The sequence below is a fragment of the Trichosurus vulpecula genome, chromosome 2 (genome assembly GCF_011100635.1).
Source record: "Trichosurus vulpecula isolate mTriVul1 chromosome 2, mTriVul1.pri, whole genome shotgun sequence".
Classification (NCBI taxonomy): domain Eukaryota; kingdom Metazoa; phylum Chordata; class Mammalia; order Diprotodontia; family Phalangeridae; genus Trichosurus; species Trichosurus vulpecula.
In genome coordinates this window covers 362,955,970-362,968,169 of record NC_050574.1, presented here as the reverse complement: position 1 = coordinate 362,968,169, position 12,200 = coordinate 362,955,970, and positions in this window count along the sequence as shown.

Here is a 12,200-nt window from a genome sequence, read left to right as displayed (position 1 = left end):
CTTTACTTTTTACGTAGCTTTCTTAGGTATCAGTTTACATAGGTAGGATAATAAGGATACAGAAGCAGAAGTGAAATTAATTAGATCTTCACTCTCTGAGTTTAGGATTAATCTATATTCTTTATTTCCCCTACCTTCCCTCTTTAACATATGCAAATTATGCAAATCAGTAGGCCTGGACTCTTGACCAAGACCAGACCCTTGATAAGCTTGAACTGGTTCAACTGGTTTGGCCTCTCTAGTTCCCCTGACTGCCTACCTCATGCTCTTCTCAAATGGCTCATTTAAGCATGCGTACAAGCCTCTGACCTTTCACCTGACTGACCTGAAGCCTGGTTTCTGCTAAAGCTGGGGTGGGGGAGGGGGGAAATACACCTTCAGTTCTGTGGAAACAAAACTCCTCCTCCCATTTCTTACAGGGAGATTGCCCTGTCCTGCCCTTACTACATCATGGCCCTGCTGTGAGTGAATGAGAATTTCAGCAGAAAGATAGAACAACTCTGCTTCAATTTAAAGATACAGATAGTTATAGCTACAGAGCCAATAGAAGGTTTGACTTCCAACCATTTAGGATGCCAATGAAAAGTGTCGTCTCCCATATGGATGCCTCCCTTTTAGGGGATCTGGGCATGTGTGTAGTAACAATATTGCTAGCAGCTGCTGTGGGTGCATAAGATCCACCAACAACCAGCACCCAGAAAGCTGCCAACACAGATTCTTTGATCTGCTTTACTAAGGAAGGTAAATTTAAGGGGTTAAAAATCTCAGTTTAATCAAACATACAAATATCATTCACAGTTCAGGGAGAAAAGATCAGCCCCTTAAACTTCAAGGCAAATACAAACAGAAATTACAAACATCAACAGACAGACCTTGTCTGACTCAAATCACAATACATAGTTACCAGTGCCAACTTCTGGGTTGCAAAGCTGGGGGCAGTTTGCAGCTTTCCCAGAGTCTCAACACTCCTTCCATGAGTGTGCCCCAAAAATCAAATGCCAAACTCTTCTCAATTATAACCTGTTCAGAGCCCTGAGGGCTCTGACCTCACCCAGACTGGGTGTGGGAAAGTTCCCCATCCCCACTATCACATCATATACAAATCATTGACTCCCAATTGTCTCAGTGCTGAGAAATACTCCAAGACAAAAAGATCCCACTTTATCTGCCCCATTCAAACAAAGGCCAGAATCATTGAAGACCTTAAGAGGAGAACAGCAAAAAGTCCCACCTTAATTACTATTACAATGTGTCAAAACTCTGTTACATTAAAAAAGAGGAAATCAAAGAAGCTATTCTTGAGGGAGGAGCCATTGGTCCCAAAGACATGTTAAACTCTTAGAGTCCCTTATTGTTCCAAATAAAAGGGTTTCTCTCAAGACACTCTTTTTCAGCTATTCTCTATCTATGTAAAGGGTAGGCGGGTTGTGGGGACAGGGCAGAAAAGGGATTCTCTCTCTCTTCTCCTCAGCTTTCTGTTCTTCTTCATGGTTCTTTCCAGCTCTTGGGCATGGCTGCCTGGTTCATGTCATTTCAAGGAAAGAGCAAATTTCTAGGGTGCTCAATCTTTTGGTGCCATTTCCCCCATGCAAGATGTGAGAAAAATCTCCAAAGAAATTCCTCAACTCTACCGTTCTTTTAAGTTAGAAGAGGGGGAGGAGAGAAGGAAAGAAGACCCCAGAAAGGCTACAAATGTGCGTTGACTTGTACTGAATATAGAAAAACATTTCATAATTTGAGGGGAAGATTCTTGATGTTAAAAGAATCAAGAATTAACGTATAAATACCTTCAAATAGCAACTGATAAGATCTCGTTGTGGAGTACATGGGACTGTTAGCCAGTGAAAAGCTAACATTGTAAGTATCGGTGTAGGAGAGCCAGAAAGCTTGAACAATTTATTTCCAAGTCTGTCTGACCTGAGGAGTTTCCACAAAATGAAAGTCTCAACATGTGCCTCTTTAGAGTTCACTTCATTAACTACATCTTTGCCTTACACGTAATACTACAGTTGAACCCACAGGTCACTCACAAACCAAATCGTATTTGATTCTTTATTTGACATTTTTTTTTTTACTAAAAGATGTTTTTAAAGACAAGACAACAATTGGATGCCAAAAAAATAAGCTGGCAAACATCTGCTAGCTTATTTGCAACCTCATCTAGCTACTTAATTTGTTTTTTAAAAGAGTAGCTCTCATGAAATACCATGAAATACACGAATCTGTAGTTCATCTCTCGCCAAGTACAATTTTGAGATACAAAACAAAAGCCTTGTGGCAGGCATGTCAATAAGTGTTCACATGACTGAAACACAGTATCTCTGTCTACTGGAACAGCTCTTCAAGCAGTTCCAAGTCTTGGAACACAGGCCTGTACAAAAAGATCTCTGGCTTTTCTAGCTCATTGGTAGGGGTGAATAGAGGTAAGCGTAGGTTAAAACTGTGGAAACAAGAATGGCGCAGATTTGGAGAGCCAGATAGGATTTTCAAAGCTGAATTTGTTTTCTTCCCAAATGGGATTCAGTTAATTTGGAAAAAGTGACAGATTATTTGAAATTATTCTCCCATTGGTCAAGAATTACAGAAAAGTTGGCAATTTCTTCTTGCTAAGCAGCTCTAGAATTTTACTGAAATATAGGTCAGGACGTTCTGAACTGTCTCAGAGAGTGTTGGTATTACTCTCATGCAGAAGAGACCTAGGAATTAATTAATATAATTAAAAAATCAATTCATAGTTTATGGAAATATAAATTAAGCATATTAGTTACAGGAAACTAAGTCCTTGTCTTAGAACGTTACATTTCTCTTATTCACTGTGGTTAACATTGTTGAAAAATAAAGGTGTCAAAGCAACTCTAAGGTTCCACCTTGTACTTATTAGAGGGTCAAAGTTGACAAAAATGGAACACGATGGATGTCTAGGACTATAGGAGTTACCTGGCATGTTGATGCACTGTTTGGGGAATTGCGAATTGGCATAACCATTCTAGAAAACGATTTGGAACTATGCCCCCTGCCCAAAAATCTCTAAATTGTGCATAACTTTGACCCAGTAAAATCACTATGAGGCCTTTGCTCCAAAGAGATAAAGAAAGATGAAAAGATCCTGTGTGTACAAAACTTCTTAGAGCAGATATGGTTGTGATCACAAAGCACCATCAAGCACAATCCGATGTTTCTTAAACACATGTCCAACCCTGTCACTCTTTTGTTCAAGCAGCTCCCACGGCTCCTTGTCAGGTCTAGGATAAAATTTAGACTGCTCTGTCCCTCAGAGCCCTTCCCATTATGGCTTTAGCCTATCTTTCCAGATTGATTTCACATTATTCCCCCCATACTCCCTGCATAAAAGCAAACTGGCCCATTTTTTGTTCCTCATCTACAACATCACATCTCCCACCAGACTCCCAAGCTGACCTCCATGCCTGGAATATTCAGTCACCTCCACCTTCTGGAATGCACACTTGAAAGGAATTTAAGTCTTGGCTCAAATGCTGTCTCCTATATGAGAACATTGGGGATCTTGCCTGCTTTTAATGCTCCTCTTTCAATGTATGTTTGTTACCAGAAGGTGTTGAATTCTGTCAGAGTTTGGCTTTGTGAAGGCTTTCTCTCCCACCTTCAGAATGTTGGAGTTAACAGCCACATCTTATTGTTGTTCAGTCATTCAGTCAGGTCTGACTCTTCATGATCCCCTGGACCATAGCACTCTAATACTGTCCATGGGGCTTTCTTGGCAAAGACACTGGAGTGTTTTGCCATTTTCTCCTACAATGGATTAAGGCAAACAGAGATTAAGTGACTTGCCCAAGGTCACACAGCTAGTAAGTGTCTGAGGCTGGAATTGAACTCAGGTCTTCTTGACTCCAGGCCCAGTGCTCTGTCCAATGAGCAGTCTACCTGCCCCATTAGCCACATCTAGCCATATCATCCCATTGAGTAATTCCTATTCCTTAGTCACTTCCCTTGATTCAACCTCTGAAGAATTTATGGAGGGAGCTGAGAAGGAGTATGTGAGGCCACACAACCTGACAGACCCAGCCTTGTCCCAGACAGCTAAATGTCACTCTGACTCAAGTTAGGAGAAAGCCCTGGAGCCAGTTTAGTTCTGCCATTGGGGAAGTATAGCAAAATTTATTAGTAATCAAGCCATTCTATCATCTCTCCTGTGCAGAATTTAAATATGCAGACATGAATCATTAGAGACATTCTGATTGTTCATAATCTTTGTATGAAACAGAATCAAGAAATAAAAACAGCTTGGAGAAATAGAGGAAATCACTTAGAAAGTGTCTACCCCTTACAGACACAAGAGAGAAAGCTGTAAACACTGGTGAGAAACCTTTGTGCAACTCTCAGAAGAGATGGTCAAAAGCAGCAATCTCTAATTTTGGAATCCACATTCTAAAACCCCTCCAGAAATGTCTTTACCTTTTTTTGCAATTATCATTGTGCTACAACCTTGACGTAGCTGCCCACCACTCTGCCTGCAACTGGGTGGGGCAGAAAGTTCACCCCCAGCTCAGAACTCAGGACAACCCCAGTCCCTTCTAGTACCTAAAGAGAACGCTAGCTATCTGGAACTACAATTTGCAGGATACATAGCTAGCTTTCAGATTTTTTTTTTCCTAACCCACAGAGGAAATCATTCTGAGCATCTGATTTACTTTATATTGACTTTACTTGTATTTTGTATTTATTTATCTTCAAAAGTAAGTTGCAGAGCCAGTGTGTGAACTCAGATCCTTTGATTCCAAATGCAGCTTTCTTGTCTCTGCACTATGAAGACTGGAGCCTGGGAATAACAACTGACCATTATATATAGTATATTGAGACAGAATGGCAATGAATAAAGAGTTGGCCTCCAAGCCAGGAACACCTGAGTTCTAGTCTTGTCTAGGAATCATCCTGGCTGTCTGGTCCTGAACAAGACTCTTAACATTCCAGGGCCCAAGTCACCTTCAGAAGATAACAAATTGCAAAGTAGTTGCCAATCTGTATTAAGAGGAGGAGTCCTTTACCAGAAATGCCTTATGACAATGGAATCTCAGGTCTGGAAAAAAAAAAAAGAATGTATATTTAGACAGATTTTTTCAGTTGTTTGCAGTTGTGTCCAACTCTTCATGACCCCATTTGGGGTTTTCTGGCAAAAATACTAGAGTGGTTTGCCATTTTCTTCTCCAGCTCATTTTACATATGAGGAAAGTGAGGCAAATAGAGTTAAGAGACTTGCCCAGGGTTACACAGCTAGTGTCTGAAGATATATAGATATAGATTTAGATACAGATATAGAAAGATGTATCTAGAGATAGAAAGATATGCATATACACACATACATATGTGTATATATATATATATACATATATACACTCACATACATACACACATATGCAGCCAGGTAGCACAGTAGATAGTCTGCTGGACCTGAGGTCAGGAAGACTCCTCTTCCTGAGTTCAAATCTGGCCTCAGACACTTACTAGCTGTGCGACCCTGGGCAAGTCACTTAACCCTGTTTGCCTCAGTTTCCTCATTTATAAAATAAGCTGGAGAACAAAATGGCAAACCACTCTAGTATCTTTGCCAGGAAAATCCCAAATGGGGTCATGAAGAATCAGACACAACTGAAAAAATGACTAAACAACAACATCTACACACATATACGCACACCTATCTATCTATATCTCTCTATGTACATATGTGTGTATATATGTATAAATTGTGTTTTTCTGCATATATAGAGAGCTTAATATATATGTATGTATATATAATATTTATATATATTATGTATATATATGTATATATTTACACATGCATTTTTAAAGCTTGAAAATCCCTTTATCCCTTTAGAGATTCATCTCTAACTTGATCCTCATAACAACTTCATGACCCTCTAAGTATCACAGCTATTATTATGCCTGTCTTACATATTGGGAAATTGAGGCTAAGTGACTCGCCCATGGTCACCAACCTATTAAGTATTAAATGCAGAATTTAAACCCAGGTCCTTCATGAGTCCAAGTTCAGTCCTCTTTCCATTGTACTTTGCTATGTTTCCGTTAATGCTTTGCCTAAAATGATCTAAAAAAAAACAACTTAGCTATCCTAATTGCTATAATTTCATGTGACACTATAGGTTAACTTCTTCTGACATGACAACCTCACTGACTTTCACATTCTCCTAAGTGTCTTGAGGACTTCACTGCAGACAGCACATCTGTAAATAAATGACTGTAACCTGAGTGCCACATGTTCTATTCCTGCTAGTCCAACCTGGTTTGATCTTACGTAGTTCTCAATGATTATTATTCTAATATTACTTATTTCTTGCTCTCATCCAAAGGGTCTCTCTCCCTTTAGGAATCTCTGAATTTAGAGTGTTTAACATAAATATATTTATTACAAAATAGATAAGGGAATAAATGGACCAGTGACCCAAGTTGAACAGCAAGGAACAAACTCAAAACAATAGAAAAAATTCTTGAAACATCCATGGAGCTGGAGATTTTTTGGTAAAACTTTTTCTGTACCACTACCACCATCATTATCACTACCATTACCATCACCACCATCACCACCATCACAATTATTACCCACTTGGCTCTAGGCCACTTTGCTTTTGTTTTCCCTTTGGATCCTCACCCCATTTGTGCCTACGTGCCAAGTCTGAATCCAGCAATCCACCCTTCTTGTATGAATAGCCTAGCTAGCTCTCAATGAGTCTGTTAGATCCTGAATTAGCTCAGGAAATCTCAGGCACTGGCTCAATAGCCAATGTCTCACCTACTTCCAATTGCATGCTACTCTTAGCAATGTGTCCCTGGCTCGCTTTCCTCTTTCCTGAGGTGTCTGTTCCAAATTCATGTCTATGCTCTGTTCTGGATCCCATGTACCTTCTGCCCATAGGATTCTGGGAAATATAAGCTTTGGATTTTTTCTCCCAAAAATGTGACTACCCTCATGCTCTGAGGGACAGGAGAAAAGGAAGAGGGAAGAAGAGAGAAGGAAGAGGGAAGACAGTGAGAAATAAAATCACTTGTTCATGCCTGCCATATTCTACCTGAAAATACTATATTCAGTCAGTCAACAGGTACCTCTCTCCCAAAAGGTACACAATCCTAAACCTGACAGTTAGGGCAAGGAGGAGTTTGTAAGTCGCAAGTATAGTTAGAATGTTTCCTTAATGGGCAGCTAGGTGGCGCAATGAGTAGAGCACTGGCCCTGGAGTCAGGAGGACCTGAGTTCAAATCCAGCCTCAGACACTTGACACATATACTAGCTGTGTGACCTTGGGCAAGTCACTTAACCCCAATTGCCCTGACCAAAAAAAAAAAAAAGAATGTTTCCTTAATACTTAAGATAGGTGGTTTCAGCAGATGTAAATTCTTCCTATTTATACCTATGTAGGTCATTAGACTATGAAGTCCTTAAGGGCAGGGACTGTTTGTCACATCTCTAGCACTTAGCACAATGCTGGAGAAATAGTAGGTGCTTAATAAATCCTTGTTGACCTGATAAAAAGACTTCACAACTTGCTATGGCCAAATGTGTGTGTGTCTGTGTGTGTGTGTGTGTGTATGTATGATATTTTTAGAATTCAAAGAACTTCAAATAAGAACAAATTTTGAAAAACTGAAACAGCAAGGAAGTAATCCAGATTCTTCATCCTGTCCCTATGTTCAGAATTCTTTCTTGCTCCTCACTCGAATAAGAAAATATGAGGCCTTCTCAGATCAACGAGAAGCATCCAACTACAATGAGCAAGTGTGAGATGGATACAATAGTTGAGATTTTCTTTCATCACTTCCATAGGTTGAGGGAAATAATGAAATATTTTTATGTTTAAAATTTATTAAATCCTGGGGAAATGAATTGGAAGAAAGTAGTTTTAACAAAAACAAAACAAAAAACCCTTTATTGACTAGACATAGGGATGAAACACGTAATTTCTTTGGTACAGGGAATTTCTAGGTGAAGAAACTCCTTCTACCCATGCAGGTCAGCACCTCCTCTGCAATTCATAGTCTTACAGAACAATGAGAGAACAATGAGAGCTTAGGCAACTTGTCCAGTGTCACATAGGCAGTTCATGTCAGAGAAAAAACTTGAACCCAGGTCTTCTTGGCTTTGAGATCAGCTATCTAATCTACAACATTGCTGATGTATCAACAAAGACCTAAAAGCAAGATATGCTTCTGATAATGTGCAATGTTGATACTTCCATTAGTTATTAACTAAAATCTGCCTCCTAGATTTATGTAGTCCAACCATGCTCAGACATGAAAGTAATTAGATGACTCTAAATATAATCAGCAAGAATATTAACAACTATTATAATGAGTATAGTACACAAAATTTCTGATTCTCACTACCATCACATATCATCACTGCTATGTGGGAAAAACTAATGAACACTTGTCAGACCGACAAAATGATTTAGAAGTGTACCATGGATGAACGAGAATCAATTGTGACAGATACCTATTACAAATTAAGTAAAAGATATCTAATTCTAGAAAGAAAGTGCCAAGTTGATACTCTAGAACTTAATAGAAACAAATAGATTTCAATATTTCTTTTCTAATGACATGAAGACTCTAACCTACCTTGTTACCTGAGGCAAGCAGTATGAAACCTGCCCCTCAAATTTGGTCCAGGGTAGTGTGTAGAACTCCCTTGGATCATGGCCTTGTCATGGCAGGGGGGCTTGTATAGCTCAATGAAACTATGAGCTGTGCCATGCAGGGTCACTTAAAATGGACAGGTCATAGAGGAGGGTTCTGACAAAAGGTGATCCATTGGAGAAGGAAATGGCAAACCATTCTAGTATCTTTGCCAAGAAAACCCAATGAACAGTACTAAAATGATAAAAAGGAATGACATCAGAAAATGAGACCCTCAGGTCATGAAGCATCCAATGTGCTACTGGGGAAAATCAGAAAACAACTACAAGTAGCTGCAGTATTAGTGAAGCAGCTGGGACAAAGCCAAAAGGAAGCTCAGCTGCAGATGAAAGGAAAGTTCAATACTGTAAAAATCAATTTTGCATAGGAACCTGGAATGTAAGATCTATGAACCGAGGTAAACTGGATGTGGACAAATAGGAGACAGAAAGATTAAATATCGACGTCTTGGGTGTCAGTGAACTTAAATGGTTGGGAATGGGTGGATTTAATTCAAAAGATCACTACACATACTATTGTAGGCAAAAATCCCTTAGAAGAAATGGAGTAGCCCTGATCGTCAATAAAAGGGAGAGAAAAGTGGTACTGGGGTATAATCTCAAAAATGACAGAAAGATATCTGTTTGAATCCAAAGCAAACTGTTCAACATCACAGTAATTCAAGTCTATGCTCCAACCACTGATGCTGAAGAGGCCAAAGTTGATCAGTTCTATGAAGACCTACAACATTTTCTAGAAATAACACCCCAGAAGAAGATGTCACATTCATCATAGTGGATTGGAATTCTAAAGTAGGAAATCCAAAGATAATTGAAACAACAGGAAAGTTTGGCCTTTTGGAATACAAAATGAAGCAGGGCAGAGACTAGTACAATTTCATCAAGATAGCTCATTGATCAAAACGAACTCTTTTTCCACAACCCAAAGGTGACTCTACACATGGGCATCACCAGATGGTCAATACTGAAATCAGACTGATTATACACTCTGCAGCCAAAGGTAGAAAAGCTCTATCCAGTCAGCAAAAACAAGTCCTGGGGCTGACTGTGGATCAGCTCATGAGCTTCTTATTGCAAAATTCAGACTTAAATTGAAGAAATAGGGAAAACCATCAGACCATATAGGTATGAGCTAAATAAGATCTCTTATGAATATAAAGTGGAAGTGATGGATAGACTTAAGGGATTAGATCTGGTAGATAGAGTGCCCAAAGACCTACACACAGAGGTATGCAACATTATACAGGAAGCAGCAACAAGAAATATTCCAAAGAAAAAGAAGAGCAAGAAAACAAAATGGCTGTCTGAAGATGGCTTTACAAATAGCTGAGGAAAGAAGGAAAGGTAAAGGTAAAGGAGAAAGAGAAAGATATCCAACCGAATAGAGACAACCAGAGACTAGCAAGGAGAGATGAGAAGGTTTTTAAATGAGCAATGCAAAGAAATAGAAGAAAAAAATAAAATGGGAAAGACAAAGACAAGAGATCTTTTCAAGAAAATTAGATATCAAGGGAAATCTTCATGCAAAAATGGGCATGATAAAAGATAAAAATGGTAGCGATTTAACAGAAGAAAGAGGTCTTCTGAGATGGGGGCCAAGAAGCAACAGTTAGAACCAAACATGGAGCAATTGATTGCTTTAAAATTGGGGCAGGAGTACGACAAGACTGCATATTGTCTCCTTATTTAATTTATATGCAGACTACATCATGCTAAATGCCAGACTGGATGAATCGAAAGCTGGAATTAATATAGCCGGGAGAAATATCAACAATCTCTGATATGCAGAAGATACCACTCTGGCGGCAGAAAGTCAAGAAGGATTAAGAAGCCTCTTGATGAGGGTGAAAGAGGAGGGCATAAAGGCTGGCTTGAATCTTAACATTAAAAAAAAAAAATCCAAGATCTTGGCAACAGCTCCCCTTACTTCCTGGCAAAATGAAGAAATGGAAGCAGTGTCAGATTTTATATTCTTGGGCTCAAAGGTCACTGCAGACAGTGACTGCAGCCATGAAATTAAAAGACACTTGTTTCTTGGAAGGAAAGTTATGGCAAGTCTGGACAGCATACTAAAAAGCAGAGACATCACCTTACCAACAAAGGTTTGCAGTATAGTCAAAACTATGGTTTTTCCAGTAGTGATACATGGTTGTCACTATAAGGAAAGCTGAGTGCCACAGAACTGACACTTTCTAATTGTGGTGCTGGAGAAGACTTTTGAGAGTCCCTTGCACAGCAAACAAATCAAATCAGTCAGTCCTTAAAGAAAGTAATTCAGACTCTTCACTGGAAGGTCAAATATTATCTGTCCAGCTGAAGCTTACTTTGGCCACATAATGAGAAGGCAGTTTTGAGGTTTAGTCCCTGCCCACCTAGGGCCCAAAACTGTTGAAGTTTCATGATGTGTTGTGGTGGAACCATTTCAAAGAATTCAGAGTCAGACAATCTCTAACCTGAGTATAGGCATTTATTGAGATTGATGCCTCTCGTGGAGCGGGCTAAGTTCCAAGAGGAACCAGCAACTTCAGAGAAAGCAAGATGGATTTTTATAAGGTAAAGATGCTGATTACACAATCAAGATTTACACAGAATACAGTAATATGATTAATATTAAAAAGGCAGGAGGAGTTTGTTAAGGGATTAGGTAATGAAGGAGGGGTCCTAGCCTCAATGGAACTGCAAAGGTTCTATCATGGGGTGGGACCCTTCTACGGTTTGGTGGTCAAGCATTCTGGTCAAACTGACCTCCAATTGGCTAGCTATTGTGGTCCTGTCTGGTCAAGATAGATGATGCGATTGTGATTACACACGCCTGTTTTGTGGGAAAGGGTCTGTGGAACAGTGCCAGGTTTCTGTTTCTGTAGGAACTAAGAGTTCAGGGACACACCTGTTGTTCTAGTGAGCAGTGAGGCGTAAGTTAGGGCATTGACGGTGGGCTAGGTAGGTACAGTGAGGAACGAAGTTAGAATATTGGGGCTGGGGGCAGCCCTGTTCGGACTCCATCAGCAGGACTCATTGGAAAAGACCTTGATGCTGGGAAGACAAAAGAAAAAGGGATGAGAGAGGATGACATAGATAGATATTGTCATGCAAACAATTATTGTGAACTTAGACTTTGATAATGGAAGATAGAAGGGCCTGGCATGCTGTGGTCCATGGGGTCAAAAAGAGTCAGACATGACTGAACAACTGAACAACAAAGTATGTAGAAAGACTCTCAGGCACTTTCCTAGCAGGGGAAGACAGAGATTTTGAGACCATGTGAGGCCACTGCTGGGAAAGTACGGGGGGAGGGGAGGGAGGAGGGTGCTATAGTTCAGTAGGATGGAGGGAGAAACAAGACAGTGACAGGCCAGAGAGGAAATCACTTGGAATGTGGCCTTGTTGAGTAGTAAGCTTACCATCTGGTAGCTTCCTATTTTAACAAATTCTTGCCAACTACTTGCTAAACTCAGTTGTTTCAAATCTACAAAAGGAATACAAATGGTATCTCTGACCTCTAGATTTCAGTGCTCTGGA